Source organism: Dunckerocampus dactyliophorus, chromosome 15 (assembly GCF_027744805.1).
Source record: "Dunckerocampus dactyliophorus isolate RoL2022-P2 chromosome 15, RoL_Ddac_1.1, whole genome shotgun sequence".
NCBI lineage: Eukaryota > Metazoa > Chordata > Actinopteri > Syngnathiformes > Syngnathidae > Dunckerocampus > Dunckerocampus dactyliophorus.
Genome location: NC_072833.1, coordinates 19,740,079 through 19,765,794, shown reverse-complemented (window position 1 = coordinate 19,765,794; position 25,716 = coordinate 19,740,079). Strand labels below are relative to the sequence as shown.

Sequence of the window (25,716 nt, the reverse complement as noted above, 5' to 3'; positions counted from 1 at the left end):
CAATTTGCTGCATTTAAGTATGTTTCGAAATCCCAGAAAATGCATCTACACCCAAAATATGTGAATTTCAGTTACATGTCTTTGAACGCAACCTTTCATGGCTCAAAATAATGTGGTTAAAGTGTGATTCAAATGTTCTTCTACTTGAGACTAGCATGAGGCAAATTGTTTTTCAGAAGTGAGGTGTCTTTTAGCGTGATTTTAATTTTCAGTTCATTTAGAGCTTTTAATACATACAAATATATAGAATTGTGTCCTGTCGTTTATCTTTCTGTTCATAAAATACAGAAAAAAATGGCATATTTCACACATAGTAACAAATGGTGATTAATCACAGTTAATTAATTTGAAACTGTGATTAATTTGGTTAAAATATTTAATCATTTGACAGCCGTAGTTAGCTGGACCACTTAATGATGTCAACTTTAATGTTAAATATTGATCCTGCAAAGGAGCGGTATCGCTTCCTTTACTCTTAATCCTGGTGTGAGCCACATTTGAGGAGGCGGCAACGACTTTTTTTTGGCTCCTTTTTGTTTTGACTTGAGGAGAAATGGCTGCCTGAGAACTGAAAGCTTTTCTTACAAGGGCATTTTGTCGTTTGTATTTAGTCCCCATGCTATTACTTACTGTGTGAAACAGGTGCCTGCGTGCATGCATCTGTGTGTGTGCATGCTTCTTAAGAATTTTAATGCATCCCCCACCTGTGATAACGTGGCCAGACTTTTAATATGTTCAAAGCGGAATGAATATATTGGCGAGTGGATTTTGGAATAGGCACTAAATGACATCACGGCTCCCTGACATTGGCCAAAAAGTAGCTGTGACAGCATCACTTAGAGGATTGCTCACCAAGTAACACAAAGAAAACCTTACGTAAGAGAACTCTTGGCACGACCCCTCATGTGACCTTTCTTCTCAAGCTCTCGACTTTTCATTGCCGCATGGAGGTCTGCTACCCAAAACGAGTGCCGGACACAACCCCCACGCTGATCCTCTACCATTAAGTGCTCTCGAAAGGACGCCGACTGACTTAGAAGGTCATGTCTCGGCTCAGCTGTCGCTGTGAGAGCACTTAGTCATGCGAGGGCCAAAGATTGTTGTTGTTTAGGATGCTTGTGCACGGACGCGCACACGGACACACACACATGCACACACACACAAACACACACACACACACACACACACACACACACACACACACACACACAGACACACACACTCACTTACATGCATGTGTGTCACCATTTTTGTTTGTAGAGCACAGCATATACAGTACCGTATATTCAACTTCATGAATGCGTTCTTGTGCGTGAGAAAGTGTAAAGGAAAACATACCTCTCTTTGACCGCATGGTCGTTTATTAAAGTGTATATTGCACAACATTGCAGCAACAGAACCAATGTTGTTGTTGGGTCAGGAGCAGGAACTGCTCAGCCAGCATTAATACAGCTTATTCGTTTCATTGTAAACAACAGTACGGCTGTAGTGTAACACGTGTGTTTCACATTGATAGTTGCGCAGGGCTTGTAATGTTTTAAAGCGCATGCAGTGGCGGATGCTGACCACACACTACTACACAGCTACTGCCACCTTCAGAAGGTTGCTTAAAGCCAAAACAGTTACCACAAATTTATTACAACCCGAAACTAATTAAAGACTCCAGTGGTTATTTGCTCTTGTGTACTACAAACTCAGTGACTATGAGATTCGGTGGTTAATTGAATAGAGGTGCTTTTTGTGGAATTGATGGTATATACAAAGTGCATATATCTGGATACACGATAAACACATGCATTTTAGCCACCCTAATACACGTCCCAGTTAATGCAGGTGTTTTTTCAATTGCAAATGAGGCTAAAAGGCTTGCATAGTGGAGCCCTACTTTGAGGGTCCACAGGGAAGGCTTCCACTTCAGCGCCAAGGCCAACTCTCCACAGATAGGGAAAGCTGCTCCCTAGCAACACTCAACTTTCTACTGCATTTGTGTGTGTGTGTGTGTGTGTGTGTGTGTGTGTGTGTGTGTGTGTGTGTGGTACAAGGTGACATTTTTAAGATTTTGTGATTCACACAAAACAGTGAATGAGGTGCTCAAAAGCAGAAATAGTTTGTAAGCTTGGTCTCTTGAGTGAATGGCGTGTATGAGTTTGCAATTACAGCCTTTTCATCTTAATCAGCATGTCTTTGGGAGGTAATGGCAGTGTTATGGACATCAACCTGCTATTGTGTTGCACACACTCCCTCTCTTGGTTTTTACACTCAAAAGGTCTCACATGGAGATCTTGATGGTGGCGACAGGCGCTCTGTTGCCCTTCATCTCTGGGCGGCGGCCATCTTCTTTTATCAGCAGCCTCGGAGGGGAACAGTCTTTTGAACTCACTGCAGACTCCAGAGCTTTTCTGTCTCTTGTAGCGCCAGACAAAAGTTGCCTGTCACTTATAGCGGCAGGACTTCAGCTCTTGGTAAAATAGATGAAAAGGGGTTTCATCTGGGAGATATGAAGACAAAGCTGAGGAGGAAATCAAAGATGTTGCAGACCATGTTGAGTCTCTTATTCTTATTTTTTTGGCTTTGTTGTCATTTTGTCTTTGTGTTTTCATGGCAAGCAACATTTTGCTACTCAAATCATGAAGAGAGAGTGCCACTCCTATTTGTAAGTACGTATTCATAGGGCCTTTTTGTATGAATAGCACAGTGTAAAGTGACATTTTGAGGGTTGTTTTTTAACAACTGTTATAAAGCTCAGCCCTGAACCCTCTGGTGGAAACAGGCAGCTGAATAAATCACTACAGTGCCCTGGCAGCGTTGGCCAATGAACTGCTCTGCTGGGAAGAAATGCATTATGGGAAGAAGTTAAAATAGTTGTTTTTTATTTTAAACTCGTATTGGTACTTGGTGTTGGTGTTTCTTAGCTACCTTTTGAGTGTTAAGTTGCTGTGTGATAATTTTAGCCTTCTATCTAAGATGACACAGTGAATCTGACTGTTATATTGAGTAATGATTGTAATGATAACCTATGATTTCCGATGGGTTAATAAGCTTATTGAGAGTTTTCGCAAAGCTCATGATTGGCTCCTGTCAAATAAAGAGCTGTCTGGTCCTCCAAGACTTGTGCGCTCTACAATATACCATTTTATGATGTGGACATGTGCGTCTTATAGTCCGGTGCAGCTTATATAAATGTACAAATCTGTTTTTCTTTCTAAATTAAAGTTCAGTGTTGTAGTTCTGTGCTTTAGCACAAGGCGATGGTGTCTCTCTATTTTCTCGCTTCTGTTTGCACCGCCCATTGTCTTCTGCGTCCTGATTGGCTGTAGACCATTGTCGATCAATCTCCTCTGTGCCGTCTCCTGTTGTGGTCTTTGCTACCAAACTAGATAACTGTGTGAGCTGCTTGCTAACCGGCAATACTGTAAACAATAGAAGAAACAGAAGAAGCTAACCGTGTGAGGAAAACACGATGACAGGATACAAAAACACTGCAGCCGAACGGTGCCATGAAGAGGCACGGTCAGAGGAGTGAAATAAGCGAGTCACCTAATAATTTCTTGTGTCCAACCTAGTAGATTGATCATTAAAATTCAAATGAAATTTGAACTTTGAGAGTGTTCAAACAAGAGAGAAATGCGAGAAAAGTGTCTAAAGTGTATGGTGAGGGGTTTTACAGTCTTAAAACATATAATAATTGTAAAAACATGTAATTGACTACATCGCAGATTTCACTTATTGCGAGCTATTTTGGGAACCTTTACCCCGTGATAAACGAGGGAACACCGTTTTTACAAATGTAAACAAACAACCCAAAAACATTCTACATCTCAGTTTTGTGGGACCCTCTTCTAATAGTTAAGTCACCTTGACATTTGCACAAACTTTATCCCCACTGTGGCACGCACGTTTACGTGCCAATGGGTAAAATGCATTGTAAACAGGTGTAAAGTATGTGTCAACTATGGCAAAGAAAATTAGGAAATGTTCAAAATTTCTGGCACGCAAACCAATTTGCGTTGTAGTACAGAGATCCAGCTTTGTGTGGCTTCTTCATAGCAACATGCTTGCCGTTCACAGCCCTCAAACAGTTGTAGTAGTTCCATCTGGATCTAAATGATCTGATCATCATGCCCAAAGTGATGTCTTCTAGTCAGTCTAAGGTTATGCCTTGTTTCTGCATTCTCTCCTGGTCTCTCCCTGGTCTTCAGCAAGTAATAGTACTGCAGCTGCGAGATAATATAGACAACTTTTCTTTTCTGCAATGAGAGCTTCTTCTCTGGAGTTGAACATCATGTAGGTCCCTTGCAAATAGAGGAATTCATGAAGGTTGATGGCTGCTATATGGTGGCGTCACACGATACAAGGCGGGACCAAATAATACCACGACTGCTTCACAGATACGTAAAGTGGCGGTGACAGTGCATACCCATGTGGCAGAAATGAATTTGGTGTGGTGCATACTATGTCGTGCACTAGATGTAAACAGCACTAAGGTGTAAATAAGTTGTGCGGAGCATGGCATTTTGTGCCAATGCGTCTAATTTTTGTTCACGAATTGCATGCCTTATGTGTAAACAGAACGCAAGCAGTGTGCACGCTAGTCTTCACGCTTTTCAGGCATACTGTCTAAGTGTCACACATTGCCACGGTGGATTGCAGGACAATGCGGAGGCTAAATTCATGCAAGTGTCAAGGTGGCATTAGTCTCTTCTTATTACCGTAAATGCCGGACTATTGAGTGCACCTGAATGTAAGCCGCACCCACCAAATTTAAAGAGAAAAACTTTTTTTGTACATACACTCAACAAAAATGTAAACTCAACACTTTTGTTTTTGCTCCCATTTTTTAGATGAACTCAAAGATCTAAAACTTTTTCCACATACACAATATCACCATTTCTCTCAGATATTGTTCACAAATCTGTCTAAATCTGTGATACTGAGCACTTCTCCTTTGCCGAGGTAATCCTTCCCACCTCACAGGTGTGCCTTATCAAGATGCTGATTAGACACCATGATTAGTGCACAGGTGTGCCCACAATAAAAGGCCATTCTGAAATGTGCAGTTTTATCACACAGCACAATGCCACAGATGTCGAAAGATTTGAGGGAGCGTGCAATTGGTATGCTGACAGCAGGAATGTCAACCAGAGCTGTTACTTGTGTATTGAATGTGCATTTCTTTTAACACCACTTTCAACCCCCCTGATATAGCACCTTGCACAAAGCAGGAGTCGCTCAATGTTTTTAAACAAGGTAAACAAATGCAGATGTCGACATTGTAGGCAAGGTGTTCCAAAGAGTTTCATAGTCTTGAAGCTGCAAACTCAAAAGGTTCTGCTAATGTGCTCCCTGACTGCTTTGCTATTCAGAATACCAGTAGCATTTTTAAAACAGTATATCTGCATCACATGCATTTCTGGAGATGTTGACTGTACTCCTAAGTTCTTGCACAGAATTACCAGCATCATTTCTAATCGGAAATCGCTTGTACGTCTAAATGAAGCAACGCAAGCATGCCTACACTTTGTATATTCTACACTGTGATGCCTGAAAGCAAGTCAGAACATCTTTTTGCTTTCAAATGCTGTAGGATTGTCTCATAGGAAGTGCAGTGTGAAGTCATTTCATGCCTTTGTAGCTCCAGACAGCAGAGATCAGAGCTGACAAAAAACATTATTGTGCAGAAACATTTACACCGAGCGTCTCGAGATGATGTGGGTGGGGGTAGATAGGAATAAATTTTATGCTGATGGGCTTCTGACAACTCATTAGTCACTTTTTGGTTTCTTCTGTGGAATGCCAATATTTGTGTGTCTTCATTTCTAGTTGGACGTTAATCACAATTCACTTTGTTTGACTTTGTAAATTGATCTTGGTGAGCATCAAGGCAGTTTGGAAAGTGCACCCTCATTAGCGACAGTATGTACATTTAACAGCAGGTTATACTTGTACTCATACTAGTCTGTACGTGCTCAAACTCTCCTGCTGTGAGGATGAGATGATGATGACTTTACGCTTTGAGGGATGGTCAGCCCATGTTGTCCTCACTCAATGGAGGACTATACTGTTATCTACCTTGGTGGTTCGCTTCTGTTTTCAGAGCAATCCCATATTTCAAGATTTTGGATCTTTTCCAGCATGTGTTGGAAGCGACTCTGGCAGCAGGTGTCTGCGCCGCTTTCAAGTGTCTGTCATGATTGAGATTTGGCACCGTTAGGATGCCGCGAGGGGTGGGGGAATGTCTGTCCTCCAACAAGATCAACCTTCTTTGGGAAAAAAAAAGAAGAAAAAAACATTTTGAACTTTTCCTGAACGACTGAACGCTGCGTGAGCCCGACAGGAGAGGAGAATACTCACAATGGCTCTCGGCTAAATAATAGCTTCACTTCATTGACTAGAATTTTTTTCATACGCAAGGAAACTCATGTGAGATATCTGCAGGCAACACAACTATCTATCTAATTAGCTCAGGGTTTCTGTGTGTGTGTGTGAGGGGGTTGTTCTTGTAGGTCAATCTAATGTCGGCGAGGGCTCACACCATCACATCTTTGCTTCACTGCATTTAACCTTGAGACAAAGAGAAGGAACCTTGTGGCAAAAAATAAGACAGTTCTCATTTGCTGCTTAGCTTGAGCAAAAATGACATTGAATTCTGCAACTCTGTTTTTGATTTTGTAGCCTAAATAGCACAGGACACAACACCTGCTTGTGTGTCACCCTCTGAGCTCACTTTGTGTTTACGCGCACCTCTGTCAGTCCACCAGTGTGCTAGACATGGAATTAGTCCTGCTGTCAATCACCGTGGTGACAGTGAGAGCCGAGAGCATGCACACAACAACACAACAACACACACACATACAAGTGGATACTGAATTCTTGCTGGCATTTTGTCTCCGCATGCTTTCGTTGTACTTTGGTACATACAGTAGCAAAAATATGTACTAAGTAGAGATGCTTTATATTAGCTTTTTATTAGATGTGTCACAAGATCTCGCAAGATTAAAATGTGACAAGATTTCTCGTTGAGAAAAAAAAAAAAGGTCTCGTGGGCGCTAAGCCTGGAACGATAACAAATAAATGAAAAAATTATTTAATCACTCAATGAATGAAAATTAATTCCATGATTTTGCCGGCCGCATGCATTCATGCCTGTATTCCTCATCTCTGACCTCCAAAGAGGCAGGAAGATGATTTATTGGTGTGGAGGATTCACTGGTGTGCATTGGTTCAGCACCGTGCCGCGTTTGTTCCATAGAACAACGGCATAAACGAAGTGAGCCCTTTTGTCAGTCATACAGTCTCTTTGTCTCGTGGGTGGAGGTGGGGCTGCTAGCATACACACACAGAGTGCAGAAGAGCGTAACGTAGTGGAAATTAGATTAGTAGATATATAATATTTTTTATATTTTTTCATTGTACTTTTCTTAAGTCTTGTCTCGTCCTGTTAGTATAAACACAATCTTGTGTATCGTCTCCTCTCGTGAACTGAGTGACACCACTACTTTTTACCCATATATGATATACCGATATTGTCCAGCACTTCATTACTGATACTGATATCAACCGATACCGATGTTGGCAGCAGATCTTCCCACAAACTGCCAGTTCACATCTTGTGTAATGAGTGAACACATTATCCTTCTTCTGCTTTGATGCCACTGGCTGCATTTCACAAACTGGACAAATACTGCACTATGCAATACAAGTTACAGAAAAGTTCCATATTTATTTAAAACATTTTGTGTCAACAAAAGTCATCAAAAATCATTACGAATTAAAGGAAATTAAAGGACACCTAACTTCCCCCTCGCAGCACTTTCATTTCAAATCACAGCTATTTCGCAAAGACCCGTCTTTTGTTAGACGCTGTCTGAAAAACATGCAGCGTTTTTATTTTGAAGGCCTCACGATGGCTGCGTGCTGTGACAGTGAAACGATGCTTGCTAATCTAAAGTGTTTCCCGAGATTCATGGCTGCCGTCCTTTCGTTGTGTTGAGCTTGCACAATGTTACATCTTATGACTCTCGCATTAATTCATACCTTTCGAAAGGCGAAACTTGGAAATAATTCCAGACCACGGGTATGCTAACTGAGCTAACAAGCTGGTTGCCGTATGGAGCACGTCTTCACATGCGCAGCGACATCATTATCAGCAGAAAAGCTGATACCAGTATGAACTGATATCTCATTTTATGCCAATTTGATTTTGGAAGCTTACCCGTGGACAAATATAGAAACAAGCCAGAATTTTTATTGCAACAGAGAGAGAATGTAAAAAATAGTCCAGAAAAGGGCGTTAAATAAAATATCAAAATTGTTGTGTGTGTGTTTTTTAATTTTTTTAAACAGGCTAAAACCAACCCCACATACAGTACTGTACAATGACCTCCAGAGTATTGGAACAGTAAGGCCAAATTCTTTATTTTTGCTGTAGACTGAAAACATTTGGGTTTGACATGAAAAAAATCAATGAATATGAGACCGGAGAGCAACATTTCAGCTTTTATTTCCAGGTATTTACATCCGGATCGGATGCACAATGTAGAAGAATAGCGGCTTTTGTTTGAGCCCACCCATTTTTCATGTGAGAAAAAGTATTGGAAGATATGACTGACAGGTGTGTTTTGTTGCTCAAAGTGTGTCCAGTTGCATTGCTTATTCAACCAATAAAGCACTGAATGTCTATGTTCAGTTTCAGATTGGATAGGATAGTTTTTGCCTTTATAGACTGCATTTAGAGGCGAAAGCAACATGACAATCAGAGAGCTGTTTATGGGTGGAAAAAAGCAATTGTAAGTCTGAGAGAAGATGGAAAATCAATCAGAACCATTGCACAAACATTGGTTATAGCCAGTACAACTGTTTGGAATGTCCTGAAGAACAAATAAATCACTGGTGTACTAAGTAACACATATGAAACACACAGACCAAGGAAAGCATCAGCAGTTGATGACAGAAACATTGTGAGAGCTGTAAAGAAAGACCCTAAAACAACTGATAGTGACATCAGCAGCAACCTGCAGAGGACAGAAGTGAAAGTATCACTATCTACTGTTCATAGAAGACTTCATGAACAAAAGTACAATGGCTACACCGAGGATGCAAACCACTCATGAGCAAGAAGAATAGGAAAGCCAGGCTTGGATTTGCCCAGAAGTACAGAGATGAGCCTAAACAATTCATCAGCCCATGTAAACGTGGCCTCACAACTGTGTTTTTCTAAACACTCGCTGTTGTATCCTATGCCCAAACCCTGACCAGCTGACGCTCAACTGAAATTTTCTAGCTAGCATGCCAACGGTTAGCATGCTTGCACCTAAGTATCAGCTCTAAGTATCTGTGAAAGTTTATATCTATTAAAAAAGGTAAAATGCAAACTTTTGGTGTGCTAGCAATGCTAACATGCTAACTATTAGCATGCTATCACCTAGCACAACTAGGGTAACATTCAACAAATGGCAGGTGGATGACGACACAGAACACGATCATCAACGGCGCTATGTTTTCCTATTTCTTGAAAGTAAAACTGCCCTTTAAAAAAAAAAACAATGTTGTCCATCATCTGCAATCCTTATGTGAAACATGAACACATATTTATTTCCCTTTTGTGTTACTTTTGACGAGAGAAAACGAGTTAGCATTTCAGAGCTAACAATGGACATCATGGGAGCCACCTATTTCGAAGATAAAGCCCTAAATCAAAAACCTAAAAAAAACAACGTTCGATTTCCATACCTGACCTGTATACTAACCAAACTACACCAATATCGTTATTGTAGCAGCTAACACGAAGAACTATATTCCTCTGGCGGAGTGACAACACCTCGCAAGTCACTCACAATGCCTCAAGCCACTGCTGAGCAGTATAATACCTACTGCGGCTGCTGCTGTGTTTGTGAGTTTTGAAAAGTTAACTTAGCTTACAAATCATGCCTCCCACGTGTACGTATGTACAGAAGACTGGCAATAAGCCAGAAAGTTGGTCAGACTTGAGATTCCACACGCTACCAACTAAACAACCAGACAGACTGAAGAGTGGATACTACTGGCTCTCAGCTTCGCTATGAAGACTCAACAACATGCTTGTTTGCTGTCAGCATTTTTTACCTGAGGACCATGTGGAATTTACTAACTCAGGGGGGAGCACAAGTCTTGTGCTGAAAGACACTGCCATCCCAGTGAGAGCGGACATTGTAAGTGACTGTTTTCATTATACCAATATCCATGAAACATTTAGCACTAGTGCTAAGGAGGGTAAGGGGGCGTCTTACATGATAACCTGTAGCTCATCCTTCATATATCCATCCATCCATCCATTTTCTTCAGCTTATTCAGGTCTGGGTCACGTCGGCAGCAGTCTCAGTAGGGAAGTTCAGACATCCCGGTCCCCAGCCTACTCTATATACACTCCTGATCAAAATTTGAAGACCAGTTAAAAGATTACTAGAATTTGCATTTTGCACATTTGGATCTGAAAGAGGTTTTAAGTAGAGCTACAATATGCAAAACAAGAAGGGGGAGTGAGACAAAAAACATTAGGAACTTGTAATTTAAACAAAACAAAACTGACGGTCCTTGACGGTCCAGATGGCTTCCAACGTGACTGTCATGACAAGGAGATCCCACCTGAGATGTTTTTTCAGTGGAGGGGGGTTCATCATGATCTGGGGTGATTTTTCATTCAGTGGAACACTGGAGTTTCAGGTGGTGCAGGGTCGTCAAATGGCGGAGGCTTTCATGCAGATGTTGCAGCGGGCATCCTTCATGATTGAGGGCCCTCGTCTGTGTGGTAACAGCTGGGTTTTTCAACAGGACAACGCTGCAGTTCACAATGCTTGCTTGACCAAGGAGAAATGCTTTTTGTCTCACTCCCCCTTCTTGTTTTTGCATATTGTAGCTCTACTTAAAACCTCATTAAGATCCAAACGTGCAAAATGCAAAATCTTGCAATTTTTTAACTGGTTTTAAGATTTTGATCAGGTCTGCATTCAGAGATGAGGATGAGGATTCCTCATTTGTCCAGAAGTCGTAGTCGTCAAGCGGCTCTCATGAAGTCTGCCATGATTAGTAGTGGCAAACAGACACGTGCTTGACACGCTGCTGTTTTTGACAGAAGTAGCGCTCATGTCGCCTATGTGATATCAGTGCACCTTGGAAAGAAGTTCCGGTAATTTTTAAAATCATATCAAACATGTTTGTTACGAGCAGTCAGCTGGAGATCCCAATATGCAGAGCCAGACATAATCCAGGTCAAAAATACTATCTTTCATTTAGTTGAGCAGGAACCAAGTAACAAAGGAATTGCAAAAAGTCCAGAGTCCAAACAGAGTCCAAACGGTGCAACTAAAGTAGTAAAACAAAAAGGCACCGTGGAAAAAAGGCAAAAACTCACTGATGAGCAGACGGCGTCACAGGAGGCAAGGAGCACGTGGAACAGACTTTGAACTAAACAGGAGCAAACAAACTGGTGTTTCGCGGGCAGCATGCAAACCAGTAGTAACAATCCCACGTCCTCCTCCTGCAGCCATGTGGCTTAAGAGCCCTTGATGACCAAGTGGGTACGGGTGTGCCTCGTGGCGCCGCCCACTCAGGGAGTGAAGGGATCTACAAAGAAGCACACAGGTCAATAGGTGACAACACCAAAATGAAACAGAACCCTAACAATGTTATCATGAATGTACCTGTTAATGCATGATCACAGCATGTATACTTGTATAAAGTTAGTTTTTTTTTTTTTTTTAGAGGGCTTTTATCGTCAAAATAGGTGAGTCCCATGACGTCCATTGTTACCTCTGTCATGCTAACTTGGTTTCTCTCTTTAGAACGCACAAAAGAAAGAAATATGTGTTCATGTTTCACATAAGGATTGTGGACGATGGGCAAAATTCCAAAAAAAGTGCAGTTTTCCTTTTAAGTGAACTATTGAGTCAGGTCTATGTGTATTCCTTGTGATGTTCATTAGTTAGGGAACAATATACAATCCATTTGGAAACACTGGCAACAGTATCTTCTTTTTCTAATCCTTCTTCTCTCACAGACTGGCTCCAACCAAGCTTGTAAACATTACAGCTCTCAGCAGCATACACCCTGAATAAACAGCTCAGAACGATCAACTGAGCGATTCATCAAGGCACCCTCCATGCCGTACGGCGCAGCCTAAAACTGTTGACAAAAGTAAAGAGTCTCAAATTATTTGAGCATTTTGTCTATGGCACGGTTCGAATCTGTTGAGAAATGTTAGAAATATGGAGCTTTGAAAATTGTCATATTCATTTTCAAAATGCGCCATTGTGGAAAATCTGGAACCTTTTGGGAAATTACTGTTCGATAGCCCGCATGTCCATGAGCCCAACAAATAGAAAATGAAAAATGTTGTAGGAATGTTTGTGTGAATGCTTCACAGCATAGCAAAACCAAGCAAAGCAGACAAGTTCAGATTTGTGTTACTGGTGATAGAGTATTGTTATTAGTCTGGTTTACTAGTGTGTTCTTTTGTTAGTAGTGTTTTGTTGTATAATTGTATTTTTACAATGTGCTGCGGCCTGCAAATGGATTAATTGTTTGCAGACAAGTAACGCACGTCATTTTGCCTCATTTGCTTCATAATGCAATGAGTCAACGATCAGTTGCACACAATTGACACCATTCTTGATGATCCTTAATGTGTTAATGAATAAAAAAAAGGGTGCAGGTATGCTCCCAAACTGTAGAATTATACAAAAGCATTGGTACAGTACCTATTACTATCAATATTACTGTTTAATGATTTCAACCAAATGCATTGTGTGAAAGTTACCAGGAGCTTTTAAGTCTGAAGGGTGTGCTGTGGTATACATAGTGTAAGCAAACAGAAAAAAGTACATTGTGCAGCATAAGATTGTAGAGAAAAGTACCATACTGGCTTGTTTTGTATAGTGTAGGAAAAAGTATAGATTGAATCGAAATGAACAAAAGATTGACTTAGAATGTTAATATGTTCACACTGATATACTGTATTACACAAAACCAGTGGTGCAGAACACATGCATACAAGCATGTGCATACACTATCATGCTGACACTAGGCCCTTCACAAATACAGCACATAATTATGACACATAAACATCCATCGTGTTTATTATGCGTAGTCTCCCTCCCTCGTGCCAAATGCTGCATGCGTGCATACTGCACGCACCGCTGTGTTATGGAGAAAAACTATTTTGGTGCTTTTTATGAAGGCGCAGTGAGGGGGCGGCAGAGGGAGTGAATAGGCTAGAGCGGGATGAGGTGCTTGCTTGCAGTAAAGGAGACACGCAAACAGCATTTGGCCTAATTTTTTCCCCTATTTTATGTTGTGAAGATTGGTGCTGAGAATAGATTTGTGTTGGTGCTAATTGCTTCCATTGGTGCACGCGCCCGTGTGTGCTCATGTGGCGCTCTGTGATCACAATGCGTCTTTATTCCCCCCACTTTTTCATCATTTCACAGACAACCGGCTCATTATGCTTCCATTAAGTGCTGACAGAGCAGAGGGGGGAACGGAACTAGGCCAGGAAAAGACCTGGGACCGAGAGGAATGAAAGAGAAGCCAACAACATGGAGTCAAACTTGATTAGGGCGGGACCTGACTATTATTTTTCTCGCCGATTAATCTGAAGCTTGTTTTTTTTGATTAATTGAGTAATCAGTTAGGCCGCAGAAGGACCAAATCAATATGAACCAAACACAAGCTATTAGCATATCAGAAAAGAGACAAAAATATTGATGACTGTTTTCCGAAGTCAAAACTGATGTGTATGAATATCTTGTTTTGCCTAAAACACAAAGATATGCTTTCACAGATGACTTAGGATAATAAAAAATATTCTCATTTGAGATGCTGAAAACAGAGGGTAGTTCTCTTGAATACGAATACAAAAATAGTTGTCACTTAATTGGAATGATTAATCGATTACTTGTTGCAACTCTAGACTTAATATCACAAACAGGAATGGCTCATGGGATTAAAGTTTCACCCTTTCACCTAGGCTTCTCCTCATTGGCATTAATGTTAACCGGCTTGGTTTTATAAAGTGTCGTCATGTAGGGTTAGATTAGGAAAGAAAGGCAGGTACAGGGCAAGTACAAGTTATAGAGCCATGGCAGTAGAGGATTAAAAAAAAAAAAAGCACACACTCATGCACCTTTACTCTGTAACCTTTTATTTTTACGACGTCATTAAACGCATCACTTAGGGTCGCCTTGTGGAACATCCTCTTCTGCTGTCTTCTCACTTCAGTACATTCAAAGTTATGGCTCTACTTGGATGCATTTTTTTCTATTAATTGATAGTAAACATCACATTTACGAGTGCATAACACTGCTGGTGGCCTATATTTTTCCAGTTTAAATGATTACAACCACAGATGATGTCTCTCCTCTTTCTCTTTAGCTTCTTTTGATGCGCTTTACAGCTCTCTCGTAAAAAAATAAAACTATCCGGATCCAGGTCGCGGTGGCAACGGTCTCAGTAGGGAAGCCCAGACTTCCCGGTCTCAGTCCACAACTTACGGTTCCACTGGGAGGACACCAAGGCGTTCCCAGGCCATTTGTGAGACATAATCTCTCCAGTGCGTCTAGGTCTGCCCTGGGGCCTCCTCCTGGCTGGGCATGCCCGGAACACCTCACCATAGAGGCGTCCAGGAGACATCCAGATTAGATGCCCGAGCCACCTCAACTGGCTCCTCTCAATGTGAAGGAGCAGTGGCTCTACCCTGAGCCCCTCCTGGATGACCGAGCTCCTCACCCTATCTCTTAGGGTGAGTCCAGCCACCTGATGGAGGAAACTAATTTCTGCCGCTTGTATACCGTGAACTTGTTCTTTCGATGACGACTCAAAGCTCATGTCCGTAGGTGTGGGTGGGAACATAGATCCACCAGTAAATTGAGAGCTTTCCCTTCCGGCTCAGCTCTCTCTTCACCACGACAGTCAGGTACAGCGACCGCATTACTGCCGATGCTGCGCTGATCCTCCTGGTGACCTCACGCTTCAACCTTTCATCATTTGTGAACAAAACCCCGAGATACTAATCCTTCACCTGGGGCAAGACCTCACTCCCTGGTGTAATCCACCCTTTTCCAACTGAGAACCATGGCCTCAATTTGGAGATGCTGAGTCTCATCCCAGAAGCTTCACAATCAGCTACAATCTTCAGCTGTAAACGCTGAAGGTCACAACCTGATGAGGCCATCAGGACCACATCGTCTGTGAATAGCAGAGACGAGATACTAAGGCCCCCAAACTGCACTCCCTCAATGCTTTGCCTGGGCCTAGAAATTCTGTCCATGAAAATTCTGAACAGAATCGGTGATAAAGGGCAGCCTTGGTGGAGGCCATCGTTCACCGGTAACAAGCTGGCAATGCGAACCAGTGTCCTACTCCGGTTGTACAAGGACCGATTGGTCTGCAGTAGCTTGCCACCAATCCTGCACTCCCGGAGCACCCCTATAGGACATCGTGAAGGACATTGTTGAATGCCTTTTCCAAGTCTGCAAAGTACATGTAGACCAGTTGGACAAACTCCCATGTTCCCTCCAGTAACCTTGCAAGGGTGTAGAGCTTGTCCAGTGTTCTGCGAATAGGACAAAAAACACATTGCACCTCATGTAGCCGAGGTTCGACGAATGGTGGTACCCTTATCTCCAGCTCCCTGGAATAGACTTTCTCAGGGAGGCTGAAGAGTGTGATCTTCCTATAGCTGGAACACACGCTCCGGTCACCCTTGGTCTGCCAATCCAGGGGTACTGTTCCCCACTTCCACGCAATGTTGAAGAGACGTGTCAGCCAAGACAGTCCCTCAACATCCAGAGCCTTGGGGAATTCAGGGCGAAACTTGTCCACCCCCGGACCTTTGACGCTGAGGAGTGTTTCGACAACCCCCGATACCTCAGCCACTGTGATCGAACTGTCTGCGTTCATGTCCACAGGCTATGCTTCCTCTATGGAAGGTATGTAAGTGAGATTGAGAAGGGCCTCAAAGTGTCCTTCCCTCGTCCGACTATATCCTCAGTCGATGTCAGCAGGCCTCTGCCACCACTGTGTGGACTGGGCACTGCTGGCCCTTTGTGAGACATTGTATGATTTGGCAGTGTCACTGCGCAATCCGTCCCGGAAACTCAATCGGTTCTACGCATGCGCGAGACCTACGTCACTTCCTCCTGTAGCAAATTTTTACGACAGCGCTTCTTACGACGTCACGTGGTGTAGTAGTTATTACTTTTTAAATGTATGAACATAAATTGTAAATAGTCATAATTCATATATGCAATATACAGTATTGGGGGGTTGTTTTATTCTTGATTATTATTAAAAGACGTTGTTAGCATGTGGATGTTTCTATCGTCTTATCACCTCCACCAAGACGGAGCTAATAAAAAGTTACGCAATGCACATAGCGCAGACATCATATCCGGTTAAGTAAAACAAATGTAAATAAACAGAATAAAACACAAAAAGTGCAGTTATGTTTGTTTGTAAACAAACAACTGTATTTTTTCAGTGGGGAAAAAAACTTATTATGATATCAGGAAAAGAGGGCTTTTAAATTATCCACTTGCACCATGGATATGATATAAGGAAAAAAACAGATGTTGTAATTTTGCAAACGTTTTTGGGTGTGTGTGGGGGGTGACGTAAATTGCTTCCGTAAAATAGATTGACGGATGATGTACATTACACGTGATGACCGGATGTAGATGCGTTTTGCACATGCGTACAATCGATTGCGTTTCCTCTTCGAGGCCAACTGAAAGTCGTAATCCATGGTCGCACGAAATTTCTCCCACACCCAAGTTTTTGCCTTGACCACCACTGAAGCCGCATGCTGCTTGGCCTGCTGGTACCTGTCAGCTGCTTCAGCAGCCCCACAAGCCATCCATGCGCGATGGGACTCCTTCAGTTTGATGGCAGCCATGACCTCTGGTGTCCACCATCGGGTTTGGGATTTGGCGTCACGACTAGTGCCGACTACCTTGCGGCCAAAACTCTGATCAGCTGCCTCAGCAATGGAAGCACGTAATATTTGGACAAGATATCCTTGTCCTTATCCTTGTCCAGGCGAAGCTCTGCCGGAGGTGCGGGTTGAAGAGTCAACGAACAAGAGACTCTACCAGACGTTCCCAGCACACCACTTCCACACCTCCACTCACATCCTCCACCGCCATCTAATCCAACTCCTCACCAGGTGGTGATCAGTTGACAGCTCAGCCCCTCTCTTCACCTGCGTGTCCAGTGCATGCGGATGCAGGTTTGATGCCACGACTACAAAGTTGATCATAGACCTGCGGCCTAGAGTGTTCTGGGGACAAGTGCACGTGTGGACATCCTTATGTTCGAACAATGGTGTTTGTTATGGACAAACAGTGGTTCCCACAGGAAAAACATTACACCACATGGGTTCAGATCGGTTCGGCCGTTTAATAACGCCCCTCCAGGTCACACTGTCGTTGGCCACATGGGCGTTGAAGTCTCCCAGTAGAACTACAGAGTCACCAGCAGGGGTGCTCTCCAGCACCCCTCTGATAGACTCCAAGAAGGCTGGTTACTCTGAGCTGCAGGACGCTTTCCCCAACCCGAAGGTGTGGGGAAGTGACCGTCTCGTTAACTGGAGATGACTCAAACATAGAGGCACTGATCTGGGGGGCAGTTAATAAGCGCACACCAGCTTGCTGCTTCTCCCCTGCGGCAACTCCAGAGTAGAACATGGTCCAGCCCCTCTCGAGTAGTTTGGTTCCTTAACCCAAACTGTGGGTTGAGGTTTGTCTGACTATGTCTAGTTGGAATGTCGCAACATCTCGCACAAACTTGGGCTCATTCCCCACCAGAAAAGTGACGTTCCATGTCCCAAGAACCGGATTTTGCCGCCGAAGACCAGGTCACCCAGGCGCTCCGCCCTTGACTGCCACCCACACACATTGCACTGGACCCAAGTGGTGGGTTTATGGGAGAGAGGTTCCATGTGGCTTCTTTTGGCTGGGCCCCCCCCGGCCCCACTGATGAAGCCCTGACCACCACGTGCTCGACTACAGTACAAGCCCCTGTCCCGGGCCTGGCTCCAGGGTGATGCCCCAGTGTCCCACATCAGAGCAAGGTGTGGTCCCTCCTCTAAAAACAAAAACAAAAAATATATATACGCTCGTGATCAAGATTTTAAGACTAGTTCTGTTGGATCTTAAGGAGGTTCTAAGTAGAGCATCAAAATGCAAAAAAAAAAAAGAAATGGGAGTGAGACAGACATTTTTTTTGAGTAAGCAATTTATTGCAAACAAGAATAAAACTGAAATAGGCTGTTTATCAGCTGATTCAAGTTTAAGACCTCAGCCTTTAAAAGCCAAAACCTTGGCAAAAATGTGGATTCAGTGTCCATCAGTCAGGTATTCATACTGTTGTGCAAAGGCATGTACGCTTTCTCTCTTTGAACGCGGTAGGATTGTTGAGCTGCATAAGCAAGGCCTCTCGCAGTGCGCCATTGCTTCTGAGGTTGGACGCAGTAAGACAGTAATTTTAAACTTCGTAAAAGATCCTGAGGATTGTGGAACAAAAAAGTCAAGTGGTAGACACAAAAAAAATGTTACCGGCCCTGAGCCGGAGGATCCAATTGGCTCTCAGTTAAGACAGAGGACGAGCCTCAGCCCACATGAAAGCTGTTACTGGTGCCGAGTGCAGTCCAATAACCCTCAGACGGCATCTGCGAGAGAAAGGTTTTAACAACAAAAAAGTCTTCAAAGGCCTTGTCTCCTTCAATGCCACAAAATTGCCCGTTTGAAATTTGAACGGGAGCAGCTAACATGGGACACTGAAAGGTGGAACAAAGTTTTTTGTCCCTTATTAGATAAAATGTAACCTTGATGATCCTGATGGCTTCCAACATTACCGGCATGACAAGGAGATCCCACCTGAGATGTTTTCTACATGGCACAGTATAGGGGACGCCTTCCTACGTGTTCCTCAAATCCAGTTGAGAACATTTGGGGATGGCTGGTAAGGGGAGCTTACAAAAGTGGACAGTATTTCCAGACAGTGGATGCCTTTGGTGAAGCCATCTTCACCACCTGGAGCAACATTCCCACTAGCCCCCTGGAAACACTGGCATTAACCCAAACCAATTTTTGAGGTGATGACAAAGAATGGCGCAACTACTCATGAGTCCTTTTTTTGAACATTTTATTTTTATTTTAATGGGGTAAATTATTTTTTTTAGCTATGGTGTTAAACATTTGATCAGCTGATAAATAGCCTATTTCAGTTTAATACTTTGTTTGCAGTAAATTGCTTACTCAAAATTGTTTGTCTCACTCCTATTTCTTCTTTTTGCATTTTGATGCTCTACTTAGAACCTCCTTAAGATCCAACAGAACTAGTCTTAAAATCTTGATCACGAGTGTATATATATTTTTTGTTTTTGTTTTTAGAAGAGGGACCACACCTTGCTCTGATGTGGGACACTGGGAAAAATGACTCCTATCATTTTTCAACTGGTCAGGAGTGTAAAATGTAGCGACCCTGAATGTATGTGTGACGTTAAGAGTTCTGTTTAGGCCAGCTGTTGCCATGAACGTGACAGTCAGGGCTTTGTGTGTGTGTGTGTGTGTGTGTGTGTGTGTGTGTGTGTGTGTGGTTGCGAGAGGGAGAGTTAGAGTTGACAGTTACATTGGCTACATTTTTCTGTTATTCTGCCTGCTGCATTCTTGCTGATTGATCCTTGTGGCGTGGTTGTGGCCGACAGCAACTTGTTGTGCTCAATAAAGCGATTCTTGATTGATCACCTCCTCGATCACCCCCTCGTCCTTTTAATAGCGCCTGATAGACAGACACTTCAGTATGTATTTTTGGATTAAACAGCCGCATTGTGCAGGCCGTTAACCATAACGGCTGAAAGTGGCTTTCCTGCTGCCTTGTATAAACATAACGTGGACCATTTGTTGTACATCAGATAGGCAGGCTCTGTGGATGCACACATGCTTTACCTAGCAATTGAAGCAGTCAGTCAGGCTGTTTGGTAATCATCACTGAACCATTTGTGTCCATTTCAGCGGAATTAATAGTGTAGTGGAAGGACAAGAAAAATGTTGGTTTATAATGTTGGTTTATAATATTGTCCAGAAAAAAATAGAAATTAAAATTTTAAAAAAAACTATCGATTAATATGTAACAAACTTCAAGTGCCTTATAATGTTTTACCTTCCTGGGGCGCTGGACTTACTGCAGCCGAAGGAGAAAATGTAGTTAAATTGATAGGAAAATGCACGCAAGGCCAGATTTGACAGGAAACACCCACATATGAGGTTTAGTCCAGCCAGATTGTCTTGAACGAAGATGTGTCGTGACAGATTTACACAGAGGAGGAGAATCCTGCGCAGACTACAAGTGAGTAACAGTTTACTACTTGAACTACTGATAAGATACGTCACTTCCTGTTGTACAGAAAGGTCGATCACGGAAAGAGCTCAGTTTTTTACTACCGGAGTTTTAAACTTTTTGGGAATATTCATGACCATAGCTTGTGAGCACAACTCTGGAAGAGTGTGCTGACATCTATGCCTTAATTTGGACTAACGAGAGGACTGAACTCACCAAAACAAACGAATAGTAGGAGCCAACAGCCGTTATAGGCAAGCTATCAGGCTAGCCACGACTTTGAATCGTCCGCTGCTCATGAAGCTGGACTTGTACCTCTGGCTGTAACAAGGACTGGTGAGAGACACAAACTAGCTGTTAGAACAAATATTAAACACATTGAAGGCAGTGTAAGACAAGCTAACAGGCTAATCGACAACACGGCGAGACGGTGTTGCTTAGCAACCGCAATAATGCCAAAGAAGATTTGTCACTTCCTGTTGTATGGAAAGGATGCTCACGGAAAAGCTCCGTCCACTATTACCGGCGTTTTAAACTTTTTTGACTTTGGTGAATAGAGTTCGTGATCACAACTTGTGATTACAACTTTGCAAGTGAGTGCTGAGACTTCTGCCTCAATTCGGACCTGCGAGTGGACCAAACTCACCAAAAGAGACAATCAGGTGGAGCCGACAGCCGTTAAAAGCAAGCTATCATGCTAGCCGCAGTTTGACAGCTGCACACGAAGCCTGATTTTAATAACAGGATAACATTTGGAGTTATCCTGTGCAGCTTTTTCCGGCCCACGAGGACTGGTGGGACTTTGGTGAGATACTGGTGAGAGACAAACTCGCTGTTATAACGAATATTAATCACCGAAGGCATTGCACCACAAGCCAACGGCTAACTGACGGCGTTGCCAAGCAACAGTAACAATGTCAAAGGCTAGAGGGAGAGGAAGCGCAACAAGCAGTGGCTCTAGCAATTCTGGTCAAAGTACTCCAGATTCAGTCATATATACGGAAGATGTCGATCTAGAACAGATTCCTGAGACAACCGGAGGTGCTCACCTAGTACCACAACCGCCGCCGAGACCCAACAAGGATGACACAGTTAGTCAGATGATGAGCAAATTCAAAAAACAATACAAGCAGTTGATGTTTGCTAAATACAAGGCAGAAGAGTCTTGACCATCACAATGATTGTTCTGTCAGGTTTGTTATTTATTTTTTTTTTTTTTTTGAAAAAAAGAAAAAAAATGTTTATAAAAAAAGCGCTTTCAGGAAAGATCTAGAAGAACAAAGATGGGAGAGTGTGTACAGTGCAAAAGATGTGGATGAAGCGTATGAACACTTTCTAAACACTTGTACGAGGCTTTATGATAAGAACTCTCCCTGGTGAGAAATGTCCAAGAGATAAACGCCGGCAAAACATAACCTCCCTGCTGCGCTTGCGCTTTGCGGAGGTAACAATTTGAAAACATAACCATTACCAACCTTTTATTAACATAAAAAAACCCTCTAGTTTACAAATTTGGCTTTTGAATGCCTTCATTCAAGTTCCTTTTCTTTAAACTTTGCAGGTTGTGTTAATGCATTGCTCCCTTGCCATCTGTCCATGTGTGACCTTTAATCTCTGAGCCATTCGTGCACTCTTTCTTTTTAATTAGATTTCATGGACAGTTAGCAGTGGAGGGAATATTGCTGTTATAGTAGATGGCCTGTCATAGGAAGATTGATAAAGGATGTACTGTATATCTTGCTTTTGTCCTCAAGTAGAGGCATTGTGGTGGGTAGTGTGTGGAGACGATGGACTGGATGGATTTCCGATAGTCCAACCCTCCTCAAGATGGTGTTGTGCCAAAGAGCACCAACACCTATAATCATTTGCTGATTAATAATGCTACTGAACCTGCAAACATGCTGCCATGGTGGAAGATGGAAGTGATGGAGGATATGAATTGATAAATAGGTGGGAGGCTTTATAGTACTAGTGTGTTATTTGTGTGTGTGCGCGTGTGTGTGTGTGTATGGTAGCTCCCTGCAGCAAAGGGGATTAGAGTGGTCTCACCACCGAAATGGAGCTGATCTATTTGTTAGTGCACTTGTGTGTGTGTGTGCGTGTGTGTGTGTTTATATCTGTGAGGAATCAGATGAGAATTGTGTGTGCGGGAATTGGATCAGATTAGGGACAATCCCGGCTCCATCTTGACAGCAGTTCGTCCAAGAGAGAGAGAGAGAGAGCAAGAGTGAAGTTTGGAGTGAAACAGAAAGTGAGAGGTAACCGTGGAAGTTGCAACAAACATTTTTTTGAGTCTTGCAGGAAACAGTTTTTGAGTCGTGCACCAAAACGGGAAATGAAAAGGGGACAACATAGTCTTAAGTGGCAATTTACCGGTTCACGCCGTTTCCTGCACTGTGGAAGCAAATGAAAGGCACGAGCAACAAGGAAAAAGCTTTCAGGCTTCACTGTGCATCGCCACTCGTGCTCCTTTGATGATGTCTGGGATAGGATGCACGCTTTGTTGTCACAACGTGCCGTTCTCTCCCTGGGGGATTGGAAATGTGTGTTTTTAGGAAGTGGAAAAACAAGAGTGCAATAGTTCTCTTACACAAGCCGGTTCTCACGAGGATTCAGTATGATGGAAAGCAACAAGCCATAATCAGTAGAAAGCAGACTCCATTTAACAACATGATGCACAGCCAGTGGATTTGAAATATTCATTGTAACCTTGTGACTTCACAAATTCAGAGAGAGGTATTCTCCTTTTGAAAAATCAGGTGCATTTAGTTGCATACCAGTAAAAAATAATGCAAGGCCTATTTTGAGGTCAGGTAAAAGCTTGAGTTTAGTCAATGATTCATGCTAATTAACTAAACACTGTTACTCGGGCTTGTCCAAACGTTTTCCACCGATGGCCGCATACAGGTATAGAAAAACGGAACAATGTGGAGGGTCACTTTGATATTCTTCACTACACTAAATCTATTCCAGTATAGGTCGATATATGCTTAGCTACAGGGTGACCCAAAAAAACAATTTTTGAAGTGCGTATTGGCAGACGTGAGCAAGTGGCAGCACTGCGAGACAGCGACCTCGAGCAAGTAAACACTCTTGCCATTTTAGTAACCATCTGTGGAACGGGCAACAGCGTGCGTTAGCCATCAAAATGTTTTATAAAAACATGGGATCATGTGACACACACACACACACACACACACTGCACGGCAATCATTGGAGGCTGTGCAAGAATTTTTCGGTAACTGTGTGATCTCAAGATACGGTAACGTTCCCTGCCCCCCTAGATCACCAGATTTGTCTGTTTGTGATTTTTTTTCTTGGGGGCTATCTCAAGAGTAAAGTGTACACGACTCCACCAAGAACTGGATGAGTTAAAACTGGGAATTCAGGATGAAATTCACAGCACTGCAGCTCAGATGTTGCAGCTGTCAATGAGGAATCTCAACAGCAGATTTCAAGAATGCATTCGTACAGGAGGACACCATCTACAGGACGTAATTTTTAAAAAAACAAAAAATTCCATCATTGTTTCTTAAATGGCATGTTTTAAGGTTTCAATTATTATGAATAAAATATTTTTCTTCCATCACTCTTGGTTTTATTGGATTGTTAAAGAGTTCCCATTTGTTTGTGTCACCCTTTACTTGAAGAACACACTAACATCTTAGCTTTGTGTTATAGGTGACAAAGCAAATAGTAATTCAAGTAATATCCACTGATACAAAGTACAGTCCAAAAGTTTGGACAGACCTTCTCATTCAATGCGTTTTATTTTCATGACTATATTTACATTGTAGATTCTCAAAACTACGAATGAACATGTGGAATTATGTTCTTAAGAAGAAAGTGTAAAAACTGTAAATTTGAGCTCCATGTCGTAGTCACCTGAAATGGTTTTCACGCCAGGTGTGCCTTGTCAGGGTTACTTAGTGGAATTTCTTGTTAAATTTCTTCTTAAAAAGGCCCACTTGCCAGGCCAACTTTATTTGTAAAGCGTAGGACCTTTTTAAAAACAGCAAGCACTGACCAAAGTGCTGAACAGGAGTAAAAAGTAAAAAAATAATAGACGGAACACACGTAATAATAACTAAAATGTACATGGCTCAAAAATGAAACTTATAAAGTGAAAACTCCCACATAAGAACATATGTAAAAAAAAACAAGCGTATCAAGCTAAGAATAAAATCAAAATGTCAAAATAGTAAAATAATATCAATGTCTCATACTGGTTAAAAAGTCAAACGGTAGTACTGTGCTTAAAGGTGCTGTTTGCCTCGGTTAGATACTTATTGGTTGCGCTAACCTTTAAAAACTGTACATTCCATCAACTTTCTGCTCCGATACCACAAGCCACGGCCCACATAACATACATGCGTGCGCATCAGACATGTTTGTCAGCTAACAATAGCGATTTGCCAAAATTTTTTATTCTAATGTTAGGCTGCACTTTAAATGATAACACGATAACACAATTGTGGGTCTCTTCTCGGAGACTACTCTTAAAACATTTACGTTAATACCAGACAACAGCGAGTGAAAGCAATGAATGCCAACCATCTTATCTGGGTTGTACAAAAGTTTTACCAAGTTGAACTTTGAATTATGACAAATACAGACATTTATTTATTCACGGCGTCTTCGTACTTTGCCCTATGGCGGGTCATAAAAAAATGTACGGACAAAGAGTCACCAACGCGTAGGGCGCTTTCTTTGGGTACCCGATTCCACCGAATGATACAATACAGGGCAAGCATGCTAATTTGTTACGTGCAATATTGTACCAAAACAGAGGAAAAATGTTGCTGAAAATTGCACATGCACACACACAATTGCTGAACAACAGAATCATATGTAAACTGGAGCATTCGAAAACCAAGATGAGTGGCAGGTTTCTCCCTCCATCCTCTAAATACCTTTTTCAGCATTTTATGCTACTTTTTAAAAAATTCCTCATACACACAATATGTATAATTAGTATATCCTATGGATATGGAGCAGTCTCAGATTTGAGATGGAAGTAAAAACCCTTGTTTATTCAAGGAAAGAGCTGCCTGAACTCTGGATAAAGGGATCAGCCGGCTTTGTCCACCCCATACCGGAGGAGTTAAGACATCGTGGCTGCAAAGATGGAGCAAGGCTAAAAGGCTATGTGGTGGAGGTACAAGCCTGCTGTTCCAACATTACTGTGGCATATAAACTGCAGGATGTCTACCAGTTTGTAGCCTGCCCCACTGTTAGGAGTGTACGACAAGACCCTCATGATGCCGACATTGAGGGTGTCACAGACTGCATGACAGACTTCTAAACTTCTGCAGGATCACTGTTCTCCCCATATAAACTGGACACTTC

At 42.4% G+C, this 25,716-nt stretch overlaps 1 protein-coding gene across 1 annotated transcript in view; it reads left to right on the top strand.

Annotated features, from left to right (window-relative positions):
* The window catches only part of LOC129168131 (pyruvate carboxylase, mitochondrial-like), a 297,125-nt gene that overhangs the window by 53,094 nt on the left and 218,315 nt on the right, over positions 1–25,716 (top strand). The window lies entirely within an intron of this gene.